Here is a 20055-nt window from a genome sequence, read left to right on the forward strand (position 1 = left end):
AAACTTCTGGATTTTCCATAGCCAAAGCAGTTATGGTGAACCTACGATTTTCTCTAACCATTCTGTCAACTCGTTCAGCAAGGTCGGCTGTAACGACAGGCTTGCGTCTTTGGCCCCCTTCCTCACGCACGTCATTTCGGCCATCTTTAAACGTTCGGCACCATTCACGCACAACATAAGTCATGAAGTTATCACCGTACACTCGGCTCATTCTCCGATGAATTTTTGGTGTACTATTCCCTTCTGCTTGCAGAAACCGAATTACACTTCGTAATTCACACTTGGCCGAAGCAACAATGACGGCAGCCAAGTTTACGTGGCTCTAGTGCAACGGAGACTGATGCCTTGACGTCGGAAATTGCGGAGTGTGTAATACTAAGCGATCGGAGGTTGAAAAGAAAACGATCCTCGTATATAGGGTTTTTGTTTTGCGGCAGTGTTAGTTGTGCGTTAACAGAACACAAAAATGAAATATATTGATTATGTACCTTTATCCTACTGAGCAGTTTTATATTTTTATCCTGTATAACATTAGAGAAAAACATATAGACCAGGATATTACTCTAAACATTGGCATGGTTTAATACAGTATAAAGTAGCATCACCTAATGGATTGTATCATCTTGTTTTACCAGTAAGAAGAAATGAAAAACTGTTGTTTCTTTTGTGTGTCAAATGTGCTCAAGAGAAAATAGATAAATGTAATCACAATGATGATGAAAGAAGTTTTATTGGACATAGGACAACTGATAAAGTGATGACAGCTCTGGAAAAAGAATATAAAATTTTAGATGTCTACAGAATATGAGATTTTGGAAATAAAAGCAACATGTTGTATAAAAATTATATGAAATATTTTATGAAAATAAAATTAGAAACCAGTCCACATTATTTTGAAACTGATGAAGAGTATATCAAAACAGTTAAAGAGAAATTAGATATAGACTTGGATCCTGATAGAATAATGGAAAATCCAGGAAAACGATCTGTTGCTAATATATGTCTTCATTCATTATGGGGGAAATTTGAGCAAAGGCAACATATGAGTCAAACCGAATGCGTAACAAATTTACGGCGATTTTACGAGATACTATTGGATGACCGATTAGATAACACCGATATAAATTTTCTTAATGACAATATGGTTCAGATGAAGTACAATTTCAAGGATTATTATGTGAAAGAAATACAGCTACAAATATTTTTATAGCAGCATTCAGTACATCGAATGCTAGGCTTGGATTGTATAATACGTTAGATAAACTAGGAGAATCTGATATATCTTATGATACAGATAGTATAGTATATATCGATATTGGTGAAAATACTGAGGAAACATGTAGTATGTTAGGCGAATGGACTGACGAATTAGGAAACAACTGGATAACAGATTAGGCTTTGAATGGTCCGAAAGCTGTTATTATGAGATAAAGGATAAAAAACAGAGATGAAGGTAAAGGGAGTGTCTTTAAACTATAAAATATTCAAAATCTGAATGGGGAATCTATGATAAGATCAATTGAGAGTGAAGGGAAGGAAAAGATACAAGTAGAATACAGTCAGATTACTGGAGACGTTAATACAAAAAATTTAGTTTTACCGTGATTCATCACTCCACACAACGTTTTACCACTGTTCAATCGTCCAATGTTTACGCTCCTTACACCAACAGAGCGTCGTTTGGAATTTACCTGAGTGATAAGTGGCTTATGAGGAGCAGCTAGACAATGAAATCCAAGTTTTCTTACTTCCCACCGAACTTTCATAGTACTTGCAGTGGATCCTGATGGAGTTTGGATTCCTGTGTGATGGTCTGGATAGATGTCTGCCTATTAGACATTACAACCGTCTTCAATTGGCGGCGGTCTCTGTCAGTCAACAGACGAGGTCGGCCTGCACGCTTTGGAGCTGTATGTGTCCCTTCATGTTTCCACTTCATTACAACATCGGAAAAAGTTGGCCTTCTGATTTTTAGGAGTACGGAAATCTCGCGTACAGACGTATGACACGAGTGACATCCAATCACCTGACCACGTTCGAAGCCCGTGAATTCTGCAGAGCGCCCCATTCTGCTCTCTCACGATGTATAATGACTACTGAGGTCGCTGCTATGGAGTACCTGTCAGTAGGTGGCAGCACAATGCACCTAATATGAAAAACATATGTTTTTGGGGGTGTCCGGATACTGTTGATCACATAGTGTAGCTCCCTGGGCTGCTAATCTACTGCTCTTGGTAATTAGAATACCAGCAGAAAACCAAAGCACAATTAAGTAACTATACAACCACTTGCTGCCTAGCAGAATATGGAAAGCTCAGCCTCTAAATATATTTCGCTGTGTATCACCTACATATATTTGTTTGAATACTGGTGCAACTAGACATTTGGCTGCAATACTGAAAACTAGTTCTTGTAAAGTGTTCTCCTGTTCTGTCTAGATGGTTCTCATAGATCTGCATTATCATTCACTCCTCTATCCGCATCATTTGAAACAATTCTTGCAGGACATACAAAAGATCAATTTATTTTTAAACTAGATATGTAGTCATTAATATAGACTGAATTCGGAATATCCCAAATGTTTACCAAGAGTGATTTATCATTTCTTATTGTGTTACCAGTAGGATTTTTGTAGCATATTACCTCTGTATATCCTGTGCTCCATTTTCGTCTTGTTTACTCGTTTCAGTATACTGTGGTTGTAAGACTTGTTTTGTGTTAGAATCAGTCCTTTGTTAAACCTATGTAAATTCATGACAGGGTACTAGTGTCTACTTTGAATTGTCAAAACAGACTGTGATTTGCAACATAAAATTTCCAGTGTTGAGATTCCTGTTGGGCATGTTCCGATAGCCAACAAATTAGACATAAAAAAATGTTTACTGTAACACAGTTATGCATAAGCGAATATAAGTGGTTACCTGCCTACAAAACTAAGAAATGAGTCAATCGAAACAAAGTTGAAATAAGTTTATAACATTGTGAACAGTCCTTAATGCCAGAAGATATGTTTATGTTCAAAAAACTAAAGCTGGCATTTCAGATCCCACGTTCTTCCTCTCTAAATAATCTGTGCATCATTTCCTATTCCCTGTCTAATTTTTGAACTCTTTTACATAATTACTCTTAATATCTGAAGCTTTCGTGAAGAACTATACGATCTTCTTTCTTTGCAGTGTCTAACAATACCACCATTTGCAAAGTAGGTTAGAAATAGGATTAATAATGTTGCTCACACGGCATATGTTCGCTTAATCGGGCAACAACAAAGTTATTGACTGTGAATGGTATCGTCAGAATGGAAATAATGAAGTGACTCTAAGAAAATCATTAATTTTGGCACTTATCTTGAATGGATTCCCACTCAGATTTCGTCGAAGTTATTATGGCTCATCTTGTTAATTCTAGGGCGATTCCACTTTGACTGCTAGAAGATCCAGAGCTTTATTTTAGCAATATTTGAAGACCTAACAAATGCGTTTTTCAGGAAATTCTTAATGATCAAACAATCCCAGATCAGAACAATGGTATGGTAGGAATAATTTTTGACTTGGTGTTCACGGTCAACATTTTTATTAAACTTCTTGTAAATTCACATATACTTCTTCTTAATTGTCACATCATCAAGAAAACAGTTTTGTATCAATCTTCACATATTTAATTTCCACTTTAACCAAACACAAGACTTGACTGTTCTTTTACAAAGCGAAAAAACAACTTCTGCAAAGTGAAGCAAAGACTGCTCTGTGCGCATTCGCGCCAAAACGGTTACAAATAAGTCAAAGATTATGACAGTCTCACAGAAATGAATACACACAAGATATCACTGTAATATATCGATACATCGGAGTACCTATACATTAATAAAACCAAATGTGAATATTGTCACAAAAATATGTCTGTTACTTCGCAGAAAAGTAGTACGATATTACTGGTATCGAGAACTGGGGTTGGAGTGCCGTAATGGTCACATAAATAAAGAACCATTACAAGTGTCACTGCTATAAATGCTGGAAACGTTTGGCTCAGTGTCGTATCTTTTGGGGCGACGACCGGTGCAAAGTTTCTGTATATACGCATAACTTTCCCTAGTGAGGCGATGATCCTTGTTTCCCTCAGAAAGACTGCTAGTATTTTCTTAATACATAGCAGATATCAAAGTGACACGATTTATGTGCACCCAGTGAGCGTCGATAAATAAGATAGCGTTTATTATATAAGCAGCTGTGGCAGCTAGACTGGGCTAAATTACGGGAGGCGCCACACTTCGTGCCCAGTGGAACACCACTGAGCTACGACCGACAGCTGCGAAATGAGCAGCTAATTTTTTTCTTTGTAGCCAGCCGTCGGTCTCAGTCCAGTGACAGGGATACGGCGCGTTGCGGATGTCTCTCGGTTAGCATAAACCCAGAAAAACTACACGCCTCAGAGAAAATATTGTGACATGACATGTAGTGCCCAATTAAATAAACGTATTACTGGTGACGGGGATGCAAACTTTGGTCATTTCTGAAGATGAATTACGTCGGTAAGGCTTTAAGCATGAATGCTTAGACACTGATACACCCGACTGGAAATACTAATGACCAGTAACTTGTTTTTCGTTATCGATTGCCTTTACAGAGCAGTTCCTTTGGTATTATAGCCTAGGAGATAATTTAAATCTTTACATAAAACCGAGAAATCATGTCTCTGGCTGTGTGCTTTATAACAAAAATTAATTGGACACACTATAGAAATATTTAACTGGTCGTAATTCCAGTAGCAGACATTATGAATGTGAACATTTGCAGCCATCAAATTGTGTGCTAATACTCAACATTACGTTACCAACTTTTCTGCAGTTCTCTCTGGAGCGATACCGACGATCACTGACAATCCCATAGCGCATTTAGTAACACCTGAAATTATTCGCGCAGAAAGAACACCCAGAAAAAAATGTAGTGTCAAAATTTTAACTGCTAACGAGCACTAAAAGTATTTTTTTAATGTTAAAGTTACTCAGTTCTACCGCAAGAAGAACAGCTTACACAAGTGACTACCAGAGAAAAGAAAGCAAGGGCAGTGTATGATGTTACATTACAGGCGACTTCCATCAGTCCGGACTTTCATTAGCGGACATTAAATATTTTATAACAATTCCTGTAGCACAGGTCTTATGATAATTTTTAACAATGTATATTTTAAAAAAATGAAACAGTTACTCGTTTGTTCACTGTAGTCATTAAAAAATTGTGAAGTGTCTACTGGATGACGAAAACAAATATTCTCCATACACCAGCCACACCTGATAAAAGAAAAATTAATGCATTATTAGTTTTATTTACACGTAGCTGAAATGGAACAAGAAATTGCCGTTGGTGTTGTTCTGCCTATGGTGGCTGGGTACCAGGTTCGCAGGAGAGCTTCTGTGAAGTTTGGAAGGCAGGAGACGAGTTACTGGCAGAAGTAAAGCTGTGAGGACGGGGCATGAGTCGTGCGTGGCTAGCTCAGTTGGTAGAGCACTTGCCCGCGAAAGGAAAAGGTCCCGAGTTCGAGTCTCGGCCCGGCACACACTTTTAATCTGCCAGGAAGTTTCAGAAGGGGAACTGTCGAAGTGCCACATGTAGCGTTGTTTCATATTTTATATCCCTCATAAACAAAACACATTTTAGAATTATTTACTTATTTTTGGAGTGTTGAAGAAATACTAAAATTTATACTGGGCACAAATTATCGGCATATGGACGGACTCAGACATTTTCCCAGATTTTTGTCACTCTGGTCGACGTGACTTATTTGGTTTCATAATCGAAAATATCCTTTGACGCACAAATGTTGATCGAAACATTGATATCACACTTGCAACCTCTTTGTGGAGACACGGTAACTCTTCTGAGTAAAACAATGTAGAAATCCTGCATAGTTTTAACGTAAAAGAATTTAACATTTAAAGGGGGATTTACTCTGCAGATCGATGTCTTACTGAGGGCTCTCTTCACTCAACTTCATTTATACACGATTGATTGACAATTCATACAGTAAAGATTTTTTAACACAGATATTTAAATTATTAAATATAAAATTTAATGAAAAGTCCAAATATCCGCTGTCTTTGTAGTTACTGAAATCAGATATAGACCCACATAACCGGCTTCGCGACTTCGAAGTTGCATCTTCTGCTGTGGATATGCACAATTTTTTTTTAAATTAGTGCTTTGATAACGAGGAACTGAAGTTACCTGAGATATTTTAAAGTACTATATGACTAGACTTAAACATGAAAGAAAATATTACACTTCAAGTTAGGAAATTAGGTGTGGATAACATAAGAACGAGCTCATACATATTTAATAAATAAGATTCGTAATTTCATACCAATTGAAGGTTACTTATGAATGCTATGTTATATGGCGTGAGGAGTAGTTACAGAATGCCGCAGAGTAACTGTTGGTGTGGCCAGGCAAAGCTCTCAGCCCTCCTCAATTGATAAAAAACCATCACCAATTGATAAAAAACCATCATCTATACTGAATGTCATGTCTAGAAAAGAAATAATAGAGCTGATCCTTGATTAAAAACTCTAATGAAAACTAGATGGGGTCCGTCCCAAAGTGACGTGGAACAACTACCAAAAACGGGACTGATCCTTGTTAAATCACGGACTGTAACCACTTTACTGAACAAAATATGTTCATCTCGGCCTATGTCAAGCAACAGACAGTGCCCCTCATAAATCCTGTCCAGGGAAGTACTGGCCCTTACTGTAACTGTAGAATAAAATGAACTTAATGATGAAAAGCAGTAAAATTAATTCATTGAAACCTACTGAAAATTAATTTAACTCTCTTGATTGGCCACCAGTGACCGAAAGGAAGAAGCGTAAGCTGCCTGTCAAACTTATCAAAATCCGACTAGTTCATGTGTGTTCGTCACCAACATATGAGCTGACAACATAAGCTACGAGCGTCCAGTGTATTGTCAAAGCGTGTGCTGTGACTGGCCTTCGGATACATGAAAAGGCCATTAAAATTAATGAGGCAATACGGGGACAAATTCAGTATCAAGGGGTTGGTCCGCATGAGTATTCGAAGTCGACCTCTTCTCACCATTAATAAAAAACTATATGATCACAAAGTGATCATAATAAGGGCAGTTAAGGATAAAACGAGTATTGTTATGAAGGAGCACGAATATGTAGCCAAAGTTCAGGATTTCTTTGAAGTACACAGCATTCGTCGATGTAGATTTCATCCCATTGCAAAATTTTTTGGCTCAACTGAAGAAACACACAAAATGCACTTCATCTTTTGCCTTCTCTTTTCAAAAAAAAGTCTCTCTTACCTATGAATCCACAAGCACACAGGTTAAGAGCGGTAACATACGACAGGGCTTCCGACGCGCCCAATCGTCAACGCTAGAAATGGTAGCGATTATCAGGCAGAACAGTTATTAGCCAACTACATTAACAAGCGTTGTGTATACTCATCTAAGTTTTCGTTACATAACGTGCACAGCTAAGTTCCATGCTAAACAACTTCTACATTCCCACTGATGCCAACATAGTGTCTGTAGACATTAAAGATACGTACACCAAGTCCAGAATATTATTGCTAAAAACCTGCGTATCAGTAACAATAGTCTACCTGACGAAGTTAATGAAATGCTGAAGTTGTTAGTAACTGTTCTTAATCATAATTAATTCAAGTTTCTTGACTCTTTTTTTCATTCAAAAACAGGGACTAGCAATGGGTTCTCATTTGTCGTACTGCCTGGCAAACGTCGTTCTGTTTAAGTTTGAACACGATTTTGCGCAAAAATACTCATCTTCAGTTGTAGAAATCATTGGCTGGTTTCGTTACGTTGATGATGATCGTTTACTAAATAAAGGCCCCAATGAGTTCTGAGGTTCCCTAGTGGACCACCTGAATTCGCAGCAGTGTTAATGGCACACTCCCTTATCTTAACCTCTTAATCATATTAAGAAATAGTACTTTCGTTTTGGTGTTTACCGGAAACTGTAAACCACTGACACCGGGCTCCATCGTTTTTCTAATCATCCCATGAAACATAATATGGTTGCCTTTCATTCGCTTCTCATCCGCCTCCATCAATTCCGCCTAACCCTCCAGATTTTAGACCGGCACTACCAGGTTATTCAAAGTATTGCACTAGCTAATGGTTAAGACACAAATTTTGTTTAAAATACTAATAAGAACGTATTGAACAAGAAATGTTCTTCCAGCAACCACTCCAAATTTATTACCACTTAATCACCTGTTGGGCAGAACAACAACTACCACAGTATTCCCTATCACGGGACCTTTTCAGAAAGAACAGGTAAACATCAACCTTCTCTTCTATTTCAGATCTGCACAACAACTTGGAAATACTCCATAAAGAGAGACACCGCGGTCTTAAACGCCCTTGAGGAGATATATACAGGATGGTCCACTGATAGTGATTGGGCCAAATATCTCACGAAATAAGCACCAAACGAAAAAAATACAAAGAAGGAAACTCGTCTAGCTTGAAGGGGTAAAACCAGATGGCGCTATGGTTGGCCCGCTTGATTGCGCTGCCATAGGTCAAACGGATATCAACTACGTTTTTTAAAATAGGAACCCCCATTTTATTACATATTGGTGTAGTACGTAAAGAAATATGAATGGTTTAGTTGGACCACTTTTTTCGCTTTATGATAGATGGCTCTGTAATAGTCACAAACGTATGAGTACGTGGTATCACGTGACATTCCGCCAGTGCGGACGGTATTTGCATTATCCGTGTTAAAATGGACCATTTACCAATTGCGGAAAACGTCGATATCGTGTTAATGTATGGCTATTGTGATCAAAATGCCCAACGGGCGTGTACTATGTATGCTGCTCGGTATCCTGGACGACATCATCCAAGTGTCCGGACCGTTCGACGCATAGTTACGTTATTTAAGGAAACAGGAAGTGTTCAGCCACATGTGAAACGTCAGCCACGACCGTCAACAAATGATGATGCCCAAGTAGGTGTTTTAGCTGCTGTCGCGGCTAATCCGCACATCAGTAGCAGACAAATTGCGCGAGAATGGGGAATCTCAAAAACATCGGTGTTGAGAATGCTACATCAACATCGATTGCATCCGTACCATATTTCTATGCACCAGGAATTGCATGGCGACGACTTTGAACGTCGTGTATAGTTCTGCCACTGGACACAAGAGAAATTACTGGACGATGACAGAATTTCTGCACACGTTCTATTTAGCGACGAAGCGTGATTCACCAACAGAGGTAACGTAAACCTGCATAATATGCACTATTGGGCAACGAAAAATCCACGATGGCTGCGACAAGTGGAACATCAGCGACCTTGGCGGGTTAATGCATTGTGCGGCATTGTGGGAAGAAAGATAATTGGCCCCCATTTTATCGATGGCAATCTAATTGGTGCACTGTATGCTGATTTCCTACGTAATGTCCAACCGATGTTACTGCAAGATGATTCACTGCATGACAGAATGGCTATGTACTTCCAACATGTTGGATTTCAGGCACATAGCTCGCATGCGGTTAAAGTGGTATTAAACAGCATATTTCATGACATGTGGATTGGTCGTCGAAGCACCATACCATGGCCCGCACGTTCACCGGATCTGGCGTCCCCGGATTTCTTTCTGTGGGGAAAGTTGAAGGATATTTGCTATCGTAATCCACCGACAACGCCTGACAACATGCGTCAGAGTATTGTCAGTGCATGTGCGAACATTACAAAAGGCGAACTACTCGCTGTTGAGAGGAATGTCGTTACACGTATTGCCAAATGCATTGGGGTTGACGGACATCGTTTTGTGCATTTATTGCATTAATGTGGTATTTACAGGTACTCACGCTGTAACAGCATGCGTTCTCAGGGATGATAAGTTCACAAAGGTACATGTATAACATTGGAACAACCGAAATAAAATGTTCAAACGTACCTACATTCTGTATTTTAATGTAAAAAACCTACCTGTTACCAACTGTTCGTCTAAAATTGTGAGTCATGTGTTCGTGACTATTGCAGCGCCATCTATCACAAAGCGAAAAAAATTGTCCAACTAAAACATTCATATTTCTTTACGTACTACACGAATATGTAATAAATATGGGGGTTCCTATTTTAAAAAACGCAGTTGATAGCGGTTTGACCTATGGCAGCGCCATGTAGCGGGCCAACCATAGCGCCATCTGCTTTCCCACTTCAAGCTAGACAAGTTTTGTTCTTTGTAGTTTCTTCATTTGACGCTTATTTTGTGAGACACTTGGTTCGGTCACGATCAATGGACCACCCTGTATGTTACGGAGTCTAAGTCATTGTCGTTGATGACCCTGCGTATCGATAACTGACTAGTAGAACTGAGATACGTTCACTGGTGATCTACATGTTATTAACTGTTATTTTACTAACAATGCTATTTTATGCAAAAGTCTTTTGTGTTTGCATAACGAAGCTAACTGTGTTCACGACCATCCCTCATGTGAAAAAGGAGTCTAACTCAGCGGTCGGACTCTATAAGACTAGGAGAGCATGCGGTACTGGCTGGCCGCCCACTGCTCCGTTCTTTACGTAAGACGTAGGCCATCGTTAGACTGTAGTATCGGAGTCGCTCTCTCGGCTGGTAACGTTGGCTTTGAGCTACAAACACATAAACCTTTACATTCACCGAAAGAATTGCGAGAGAGTACAATTAATTAAAAAAATTAATAAACCTCTTTTCTCGGAACATTTCTTCAGTATTATTCGACAATCTGTGACTCTGACCAAGTCTAACTAACACAACAAACAGAAATGCTTTAGATAACAAATAATACGTGATTCTTAATGATCTTATGTAGTGCAAACAACTTTACAGAGGGTCTCAATCGACTCTAATAGCCGTTGCTAGGAGAGAGACTTTGTACACTATCAAGAGGTTTACTGCAAAAATTTCAAGAGTGGAATTTTTATGGTGAGTCAATATACTATGTTCTCCAAAATACTTTTTGTGGAATGATCGTGAGAGCAAGATTAGAAAAAAATCGACCACTTACGATGGCGTGTCACTTCCCGCGCACTATCTGCCATCGGAAACAGGGCTATAGGACGGCAGTGTAGATAGAATTTCTCTAATCGTGGTCATTTCATGAGTTATTTGTGCGATAAAGAATTACTTTGGCTGCCTATTCTCAGAATTTTGATAGGAAGCTTCTCCGCAAGTACGCATGGTTGTGTCGTCTGCTACTGCAGTTTAAAGACTCGCTCACCCTGACTAAATGAAACTTTCAGCTCTTTTTAAGTCTCTTCTGCACTTTCTATTAATACTCCGTGACAAGGTTTCAAGAGGGATAGGCAATACCCAAGAATCGATAGAAAGAAGGTCTTGTAAGCTACCTCCATTCTGGATGAATTTGCTTCCAATAAATCTTAAGGTGAGACCTGCGCCCCCTTCAACTTGTTTTCGTGTCACCTCAGTTGTGACTGTTCCCAGTGACAAGTCGTCAATTGTATAAAGAAACAATAATGATTCTTTCTAATTATTTACCGACAATACATTACATTATCTTACATCGAGGGTCAACTGCCAGTTCCTGCATGAAGCATAGCTCCTCAGCAGGTATTCGTGCACTTCACTACAATTTTTAAGCATTGCCACTTCCTTCTATACAACAGGAGCATCATTGAGATTTGACATTATCTATCGTGTGATGTACATATCTCTCGAACTGTACATAAAGATGTGCTAACTTCTGTGCTCTAGAAAGGCCTCAGCACAGCCTCAAACGTGATAAACATAATGGGTAACGTATTCCTCACAAGCAGATGGAAAAACCTGTTATTTTATGACTGCGCGATTGCCGAATAATCACTGGAAAACAGTCACACGCATTTAATATTTGGGAGTATGCGTACAGAGCGAAAGACAGTGGATCGACTACATAAAATCAATCGCAGATGCCAGTCTAGAATACTTCCAAATTATTCGCCAAACGCGAATTTCGTGACGTCATCTGCGGTAGGTATCGATGTATTACCCAATTGTGACATATTGAAACACCCCCTTAGAAAAATTTTATAGATGACAGTGCTGGAAAACCTCTACGTTATTTGATTTTCTAACAGCTGAGCAAAACTAAACGTACTCAGACATTCACTAAACTGACACACAATATTTTTAGCGCAACGCAATCTGACTGTCAATAATCCCTACAAAAGAATGGCCCTGACTAACAATAACCTATACCTTTCATGAATCACTTACCTCACAAAAATCTTCGTTACTCAGACTACTGCAATACAGCGAGCGCCACTACTGCCAGCTAAATAAAAGATATTAACTACTGAAGGCACTAAGTACTGATAGACATAGTTAGCAAATGAAAGATATTGATAGAGAACAAACAATGTATTTACCTTAATAATGTTCAAAAGTCATTATATATGAGTTCATGATATCCAGTACTACAAATTTACTCTTTCTGATGGACACACGTCCAGATCATCCACACTCAAAATTCTGCCATGTCTCTGCCCACATTCACCACTGTTGGCGCCTCACCTCCAGCTGCCCAACGCCACGCGCTGTTCGCATCCAACTGCCCAACACTACAATAGCGAATATTACAACAATGCCAACCAGCCACAGACTGCACACAGCACAGACAGTGATTTTCATACAGAGCGCTACGTGACGTTACCAACATAAAAACCTAAACAGCCTACTTACAATATGAAAATTTGTGAAGGAACGGGACTTCAACCCGGATTTCCCTCTTATCGCGAGCGGTTGCCTTCACAATTTCGACTACCCGTGCACGCTCTCCGGTTCCGATCCATACCTCAATATGTGACTGTCCACATCCTAATATCGTAGTCTTCCGTATGTTTTCCTTTAATATCGCAACGTTACTTGATTCCCAGTCGAGGAGTATGACACTGCCAGCTACTGTCACGAAAATCGCTTTCAGCAAATAATTTGGAACGATAGTTCATATAGGTCCTGGGCATCAAATCATTTGTAGTTATCATAAGCCGAGACGTACCGTACGACAATAAAAATCGTCTTGCGGGAAATTCTCTTTCGAGTCCTCGTCCGGCACAAATTTTCATATATTACAATACAGTAATACATATATTCTCATTACAGCTGATGTCATAAAATGCGCACTCGGTGAAAAATTTGGAATAATACACGGACGGAAAAAAATCGCTCCACAAAAAATAATTAATGTAGAGTAATGAAATTTCGGAAATACATTTTTCTGTGTAACATATAAAAGTGATTAACATTCCAAGACAACAGGTTAAAGTAGGTGCGAGATCAGCCATTGCAAATGTGAAATGCTGATATATTAATAACCTGTGTAACCACCACAATCTTGAATGCAAGCATGCAAACATGCATGCATTGTGTTGTCATTTGTGGGATGGATTTCCATGCCTGTTGCACTGGGTCGGTCAATGCGGGGAACGTTTATGTTTTTTTGTGGATGACACTGGATTGTCCCATTATTGCTCGACTGCGGACAGGCTGGTGGTCGAGCAGGCAAAGGCAAAATGTTGACACTTTGTAGAGCAAGTTGGATTATAACAGCGGTATGTGGCTAGCGTTGTCCTCTTGGGAAACACCCCTGGAATCCTGCTCATAAATGGCAGCGCAACAGATCGAATCATTAAATTGTGGTACAAATTTGCAGGCAGAGTGCGTGGGATAGCCACAAGAGTGCTCCTGATGTCGTATGAAATCTCACCCCAAACCATAACTTCAGGTGTAGGTCCAGTGCGTCTAGCACATATGAAGGTCAGTTACAGGCCTTCAGCTGACCTCCTCCTAACCAACATCACTGGCACCGACACAGAACCAGCTTTCATCAGAAAACACAAGACACCTCTACCCGGCTCTCCTATGAGCTCTAGCTTGACACCACTGAAGTTGCAAAAGGCGATGGTTTGGGGTCAGTGGAATGCAAGCCACAAGGCGTCTGGCTTGGAGCTCTCTCTGAAGTGACCAGTTTGCGTCAGTTCGTTGTTTCACTGTGATGTAACTGCTTCTCAAATTTCTGTAACAAATGCAGTAAGAGCATATGGACTATCAGACCAGTTGTGTGATTGGATTGAAGAGTTTCTAGATAACAGAACGCAGCATGTCATTCTCAACGGAGAGAAGTCTTCCGAAGTAAGAGTGATATCAGGTGTGCCGCAAGGGAGTGTCGTAGGACCGTTGCTATTCACAATATACATACATTACCTTGTGGATGACATCGGAAGTTCGCTGAGGCTTTTTGCGGACGGTGCTGTAGTATATCGAGAGGTTGTAACAATGGAAAATTGTACCAGAATGCAGGAGGATCTGCAGCGAATTGACGCATGGTGCAGGGAATGGCAATTGGATCGCAACGTTGACAAGTGTAGTGTGCTGCGAATACATAGAAAGATAGATCCCTTATCATTTAGCTACAAAATAGCAGGTCAGCAACTGGCAGCAGTGAATTCCATGAATTATCTGGGAGAACGCATTAGGAGTGATTTAAAATGGAATGATCATATAAAGTTGATCGTCGGTAAAGTAGATGCCAGACTGAGATTCATTGGAAGAATCCTAAGGAAATGCAATCCGAAAACAAAGGAAGTAGGTTACAGTACGCTTGTTCGCCCACTGCCTGAATACTGCTCAGCAGTGTGGGATCCGTACCAGGTATGGTTGATAGAAGAGATAGGGAAGATCCAACGGAGAGCAGCGCGCATCATTACAGGATCATTGAGAAATCGCGAAAGCGTTACGAAGATGATAGATAAACTCCAGTGGAAGACTCTGCAGGAGAGTCGCTCAGTAGCTCGGTACGGTCTTTTGTTAAAGTTTGGAGAACATACTTTCACCGAAGAGTCAAGCAGTATATTGCTCCCTCCCACGTATATCTCGCGAAGAGACCGTGAGGATAAAATCAGAGAGATTAGAGCCCAGACAGAAGCATACCGACAATCCTTCTTTCCACGAACAATACGAGACGGGAATAGAGGGGAGAACCGATAGAGGTACTCAAGGTATCCTCCGCCACACACCGTTAGGTGGCTTGCGGAGTATGGATGTAGATGTAGACGATGCGCCAGAGCCATAGGCCGAACACGACGGTCTTCCCTTTCGCTAGTTCCACGTGGTCGTTCGGAGCCCGGTCTTCTTTCGACCGTACGTTCTCGTGATCACCGCTGCCAGCGATCATGTACAGTTGCTACATTCCTGCCAAGTCTTTCTGCAGTATCGCAGAAGGAATATTCAGCTCCTCGCAGCCCTATTACATGACGTCATTCAAACTCAATCAGCTGTTGACAATGGCGTCTTTATCGCCTTAAAGGCATTCTTGAACAAAGTCAACTCATCATTCACTCATCATCAGTTCACAGGTAACTAACGCTGACGACGCTTATACCGTGTGTTTAAAGCAAACCTGATCTGCGTCCTCATAGCGGCGTTAAAGTGCCACTCTTTTGCGACTGGCGCGAAACTTGAAGAGACATCGTCTTTCAGACGTAGAAACACGGGTACCAACTTTAGCACAACCGCTTCTTTGCATTGCGACTTTTCCCATCAGAGCCGGCCGCGGTGGCCGAGCGATTCTAGGCGCTTCAGCCCGGAACCACGCGACTGCTACGGTCGCAGGTTCGAATCCTGCCTCGGGCATTGCTGTGTGTGATGTACTTAGGTTAGTTAGGTTTAAGTAGTTCTAAGTTCTAGGGAACTGATGACCTCTGATGTTAAATTCCATATTGCTTAGAGCCATTTTAACCATTTTTGCCGTCAGTGTACTTCATACATCTATTGACCATCAAAACATACGTGGGTCGAAGATTCATTGGATGAATCCTCAGGGAGTGTTTGTCCACAGACGAAAGAGGTAACTTACAAAACATTGAGCCGTTACTTGAATACTGCTCGTCAGTCTGAGACCCGTTCCAAATATGATTGATAGAGGAAATAGATAAGATCCAAAGGAAAGCATCGCGTTTCACCACAGGTCCGTTTAATAAACGCGCATGTGTGTGGAGGTTCTCATCCGATTCCAAAGGTATGCGCTGCAAGTGACGCACTGTGTATAACAATGTAATTTACTGTTAAACTTCCAGGAGCGTATGCGGCTAAAGGATTGAACCGATATATTTCTGCCTGCTACGAATGTCTCAAGGATGGACCATAAAGTTTAAACTGGAGAGATTCGAGCCCACACGGATGCTCACCAACATTTGTTCTTTCTGCGAACCATTCGCGACTGTATCAGAAAGGAAGGAAAGTGACAACGGTGCACGAAGTGCCCTCCCGCACACACCACAACATGCCTTGCGATGTATACATATTGATGCGTGATATTCGGTAAGCTCGCGTTTTGTTCTCTATACAACAGAGAGAACCTCTACCAATTTATTTTCCTCGATGATAAACGGGTATTCATCGGACAAATATATTATTCTACAACTGACATGTGATTACATTTTCACGCAATTTGGATGCATCGATCGTGAGTACCCAGAACAACCACCTCTTGCCGTAATAAGGGCCTTGATACGCCTGGGCATTGAGTCAAACAGAGCTTAGATGGCCTGTACAGATACAGCTGTCCATGCAGCTTCAACACTATACCACAGTTCATCAAGAGTAGTGACTGGCGTATTGTGACAAGCCAGTTGCTCGGCCACAATTGAGCAGACGTTTTCAGTTGGTGAGAGATCTGTAAAATGTGCTAGCCAGGGCAGCAGTCGAACATTTTCTGTATCCAGAAGTGCCCGTACAGGACCTGCAACATGCGGTTGTGCATTATCCTGCTGAAATGTAGGGTTCTGTGGGGATCGAATGAAGGGTAGAGCCACGGGTCGTAACACATCTGAAATGTAACGTCCACTGTTCAAAGTGCCGTCAATGCGAACAAGAGGTGACTGGGACGTATAACCAATGGCATCCCATACCATCACGCTGGGTAATACGCCAGTATGGCGATGCGGATACACGTTTCCAATGTGCGTTCACCGCGTTGTTGCCAAACACGGATGCGACCATCATGATGCTGTAAACATAACCTGGATTCATCCGAAAAAATGACGTTTTGCCATTCGTGCACCCAGGTTCGTCGTTGAGTACACCATCGCAGGTGCTCTTGTGTGTGATGCAGCGTCAAGAGTGACCGCAGCCATGGTCTCCGAGCTGATAGTCCATGCTGCTGCAAAACGTCGTCGAACTGTTCGTGCAGATGGTTGTTGTCTTGCAAACGTCCCTATATGTTGACTCAAGAATCGAGACGTGGCTGCACGATCCGTTACAGCCAGGCGGATAAGATGCCTGTCATCTCTACTACTAGTGATACGAGGCCGTTGGGATCCGGCACGGCGTTCCGTATTACCCTCCTGAACCCACCGATTCCATATTCCGCTAACAGTCATTTGATCTCGACCAAAGCGAGCAGCAATGTCGCGACACGATAAAGCGCAATCGCGATAGGCTACAATCCGATCTTCATCAAAGTCGGAAACGTGATGGTACGCATTTCTCCTCCTTACACGAGGCATCGCAACAACGTTTCACCAGGCAACCCCGATCAACTGCTGTTTGTGTAGGAGAAATCGGTTGGAAACTTTCCTCATGTCTGCACGTTGTAGGTTTCGCCACCGGCGCCAACCTTGTGTGAATGCTCTGGAAAGCTAATCATTTGCATATTACAGCATCTTCTTCTGACGGTTAAATTTCGCGTCTGTAGCACGTCATCTTCGTGGTGTAGCAATTTTAATGGCTAGTAATGTGTATTGGTTTCTCCCACCTATGTCTCAGCATGGTAGCCAAATCAGAGAGATTCGAACTCGCGCAGAGACTTTAGACAATCTCCTCAAACACTTTTCGCGACTGAAGCGTTGCTACTCAAAGGACCCTTCGCTGCACTCCATAAGGTGGCTCGAGGCGTATAGATGTTAATGTAGATCCGCGATATTCTACAAACTCGTGTTTTGTAACCTGGGGATAGAAAGGACCTGTACCGAATGTTCCTGAAAATCGAATAACTCTGTGGCGCCCAGCTGAGAGTAGTAGATGTAGATGAGCACTGCAACCCAATTAGCCGGAAATTATGGCATAAAATCACGGAATATGATCCGGCTAGATCTCTCGGCCTGTAGCCCTAGACATCCGTACGACTCGCGATTATGGAGACGACAAATGGTTCAAATGGCTCTGAGCACTATGGGACTCAACATCTGAAGTCATCAGTCCCCTAGAACTTAGAACTACTTAACCCTAACTAACCTAAGGACATCACAAACATCCACGCCCGAGGCAGGATTCGAACCTGCGATCGTAACGGTCGCGCGGAAGCGCCTCGAACCACTCGGCTACCACGGCCGGCGTGGAGACGACACCCGGAGGTGTCAGAGCTGCCTGTAGGCTCTCCACAGAGCGCAGCGTTCGCGATCCGACTCTCCCGACGTGTTAGTGGTCCCGCGGAAGAACAGCTGAGGCGCTACTTTGGGCTTGGCGCCGAGCAGACCCGGGCTGGCAGCCCGCCGGGCCAAGCGGCCCTCACCTCGCTCAGGCCGACGCCTCCATTTGCTGACGGTATAACCCTTGGCACACATTCCCGTTTTCGGATTGTGGTATCGACCTACGTGACGTAGCAGACTCGAATGCGGGAGGAGTGGAATTTGAATCCCAGACCGACCATTCTATTTTAGGCTTTTGTGTGCTTCGCTTAAAATTTTCAGGCAAACGTCAGGATGGTTGCTTAAAACGATCATCGGCCTCTACATTCGTGCATCAACTGAATTAATAGTCCGTCTCTCATGCCCTCGAAAAGACTTTGAAATCAAACCACGTATCTTCTGAACGCTACATAGATCTCAAGTCCCTTGTATCCGTTCATTCATTTGAATAATATGTTGTTCAAACTACGAAAATCGTCGATGTGTTATTAATGGTGAGCGTATGGCATTGATGGCCGGGAGATCCCTCGCGGGGCGGTTCGGCCGGCGCTCCACAAGTTCTTTAACACCTCTACGGTGACTTGCGAGTGAATGAGGATGAAATGATGATGAAAGACACACAACACCCAGTTTTCTCGCGGCAGAAAAAATCCATGTTCCCGCTGGGATTCGAACCCGGGACCACGTCTGTGGGATGTGAGAACGCTACCGTAAGACCACGAACCGCGGCCGAATTGTGTTTGAAATTCGTCAATACCAAAGCCCGAAAGTACTGTTCCAAACCGTTTACCTCACTGGATAGTCACAGATAGCTTCAGCACCGCGAATATTGAAGCTGAAGGCTTCAAATCTCTCAGCAAACCTCGAATCACCAGAAATTCTTATTTACTATGCTACTAACAAAGACAAAATATATACGAGATACACGTTCTTTGCCAAAAGCTCTGCAGCTCTGTGATAGACCCATCGAAAGAGAGTGAAACAATAGCCACGAATTGCATATAGTGCTATAAGCAAATGTATTTTGTACCTCCGAAAGCGAGGATTAGAAGTAACACTTCTCCGCTGGTTTTCTATCTGCAGGTAGCAGGTTCGATTGCAGTTGGTGGAACAAAGTTTCATCAGCAACATTTAGACAGCAAGAGGAGAAGCCATAAGAGTCTTAACTACCGGACCTTCAGACAATGGTATTGGCTCTGAGCACTATGGGACTTAACTTCAGAGGTCATCAGTCCAGTAGAACTTAGAACTACTTAAACCTAACAAACCTAAGGAGATCACATACATCCATGCCCGAGGCAGGATTCGAACCTGCGACCGTAGCGGGCGCGCGGTTCCAGACTGTAGTGCCTAGATAATGCTATTTATTCAGTTCTAAACATCTCTGCATTTTCAAAAATCGTTAAGAAAGTAATGTACTCAAGAGTGGTTAGCCATCTCAACAGTAATGGGATACTTAGTAAATCACAGTTCGGATTTCAAAAAATGCTTTTCCACTGAGACAGCAATATACAATTTCACTGTCCACGTAATAGAGTCCTTAAATAGTAAAATTTCACCAGTAGGAATATTCTGTGACTTTTCCAAAGCATTAGATTGTGCGAACCATGACAG

This window comes from Schistocerca gregaria, chromosome X, assembly GCF_023897955.1.
Source record: "Schistocerca gregaria isolate iqSchGreg1 chromosome X, iqSchGreg1.2, whole genome shotgun sequence".
Taxonomy (NCBI): domain Eukaryota; kingdom Metazoa; phylum Arthropoda; class Insecta; order Orthoptera; family Acrididae; genus Schistocerca; species Schistocerca gregaria.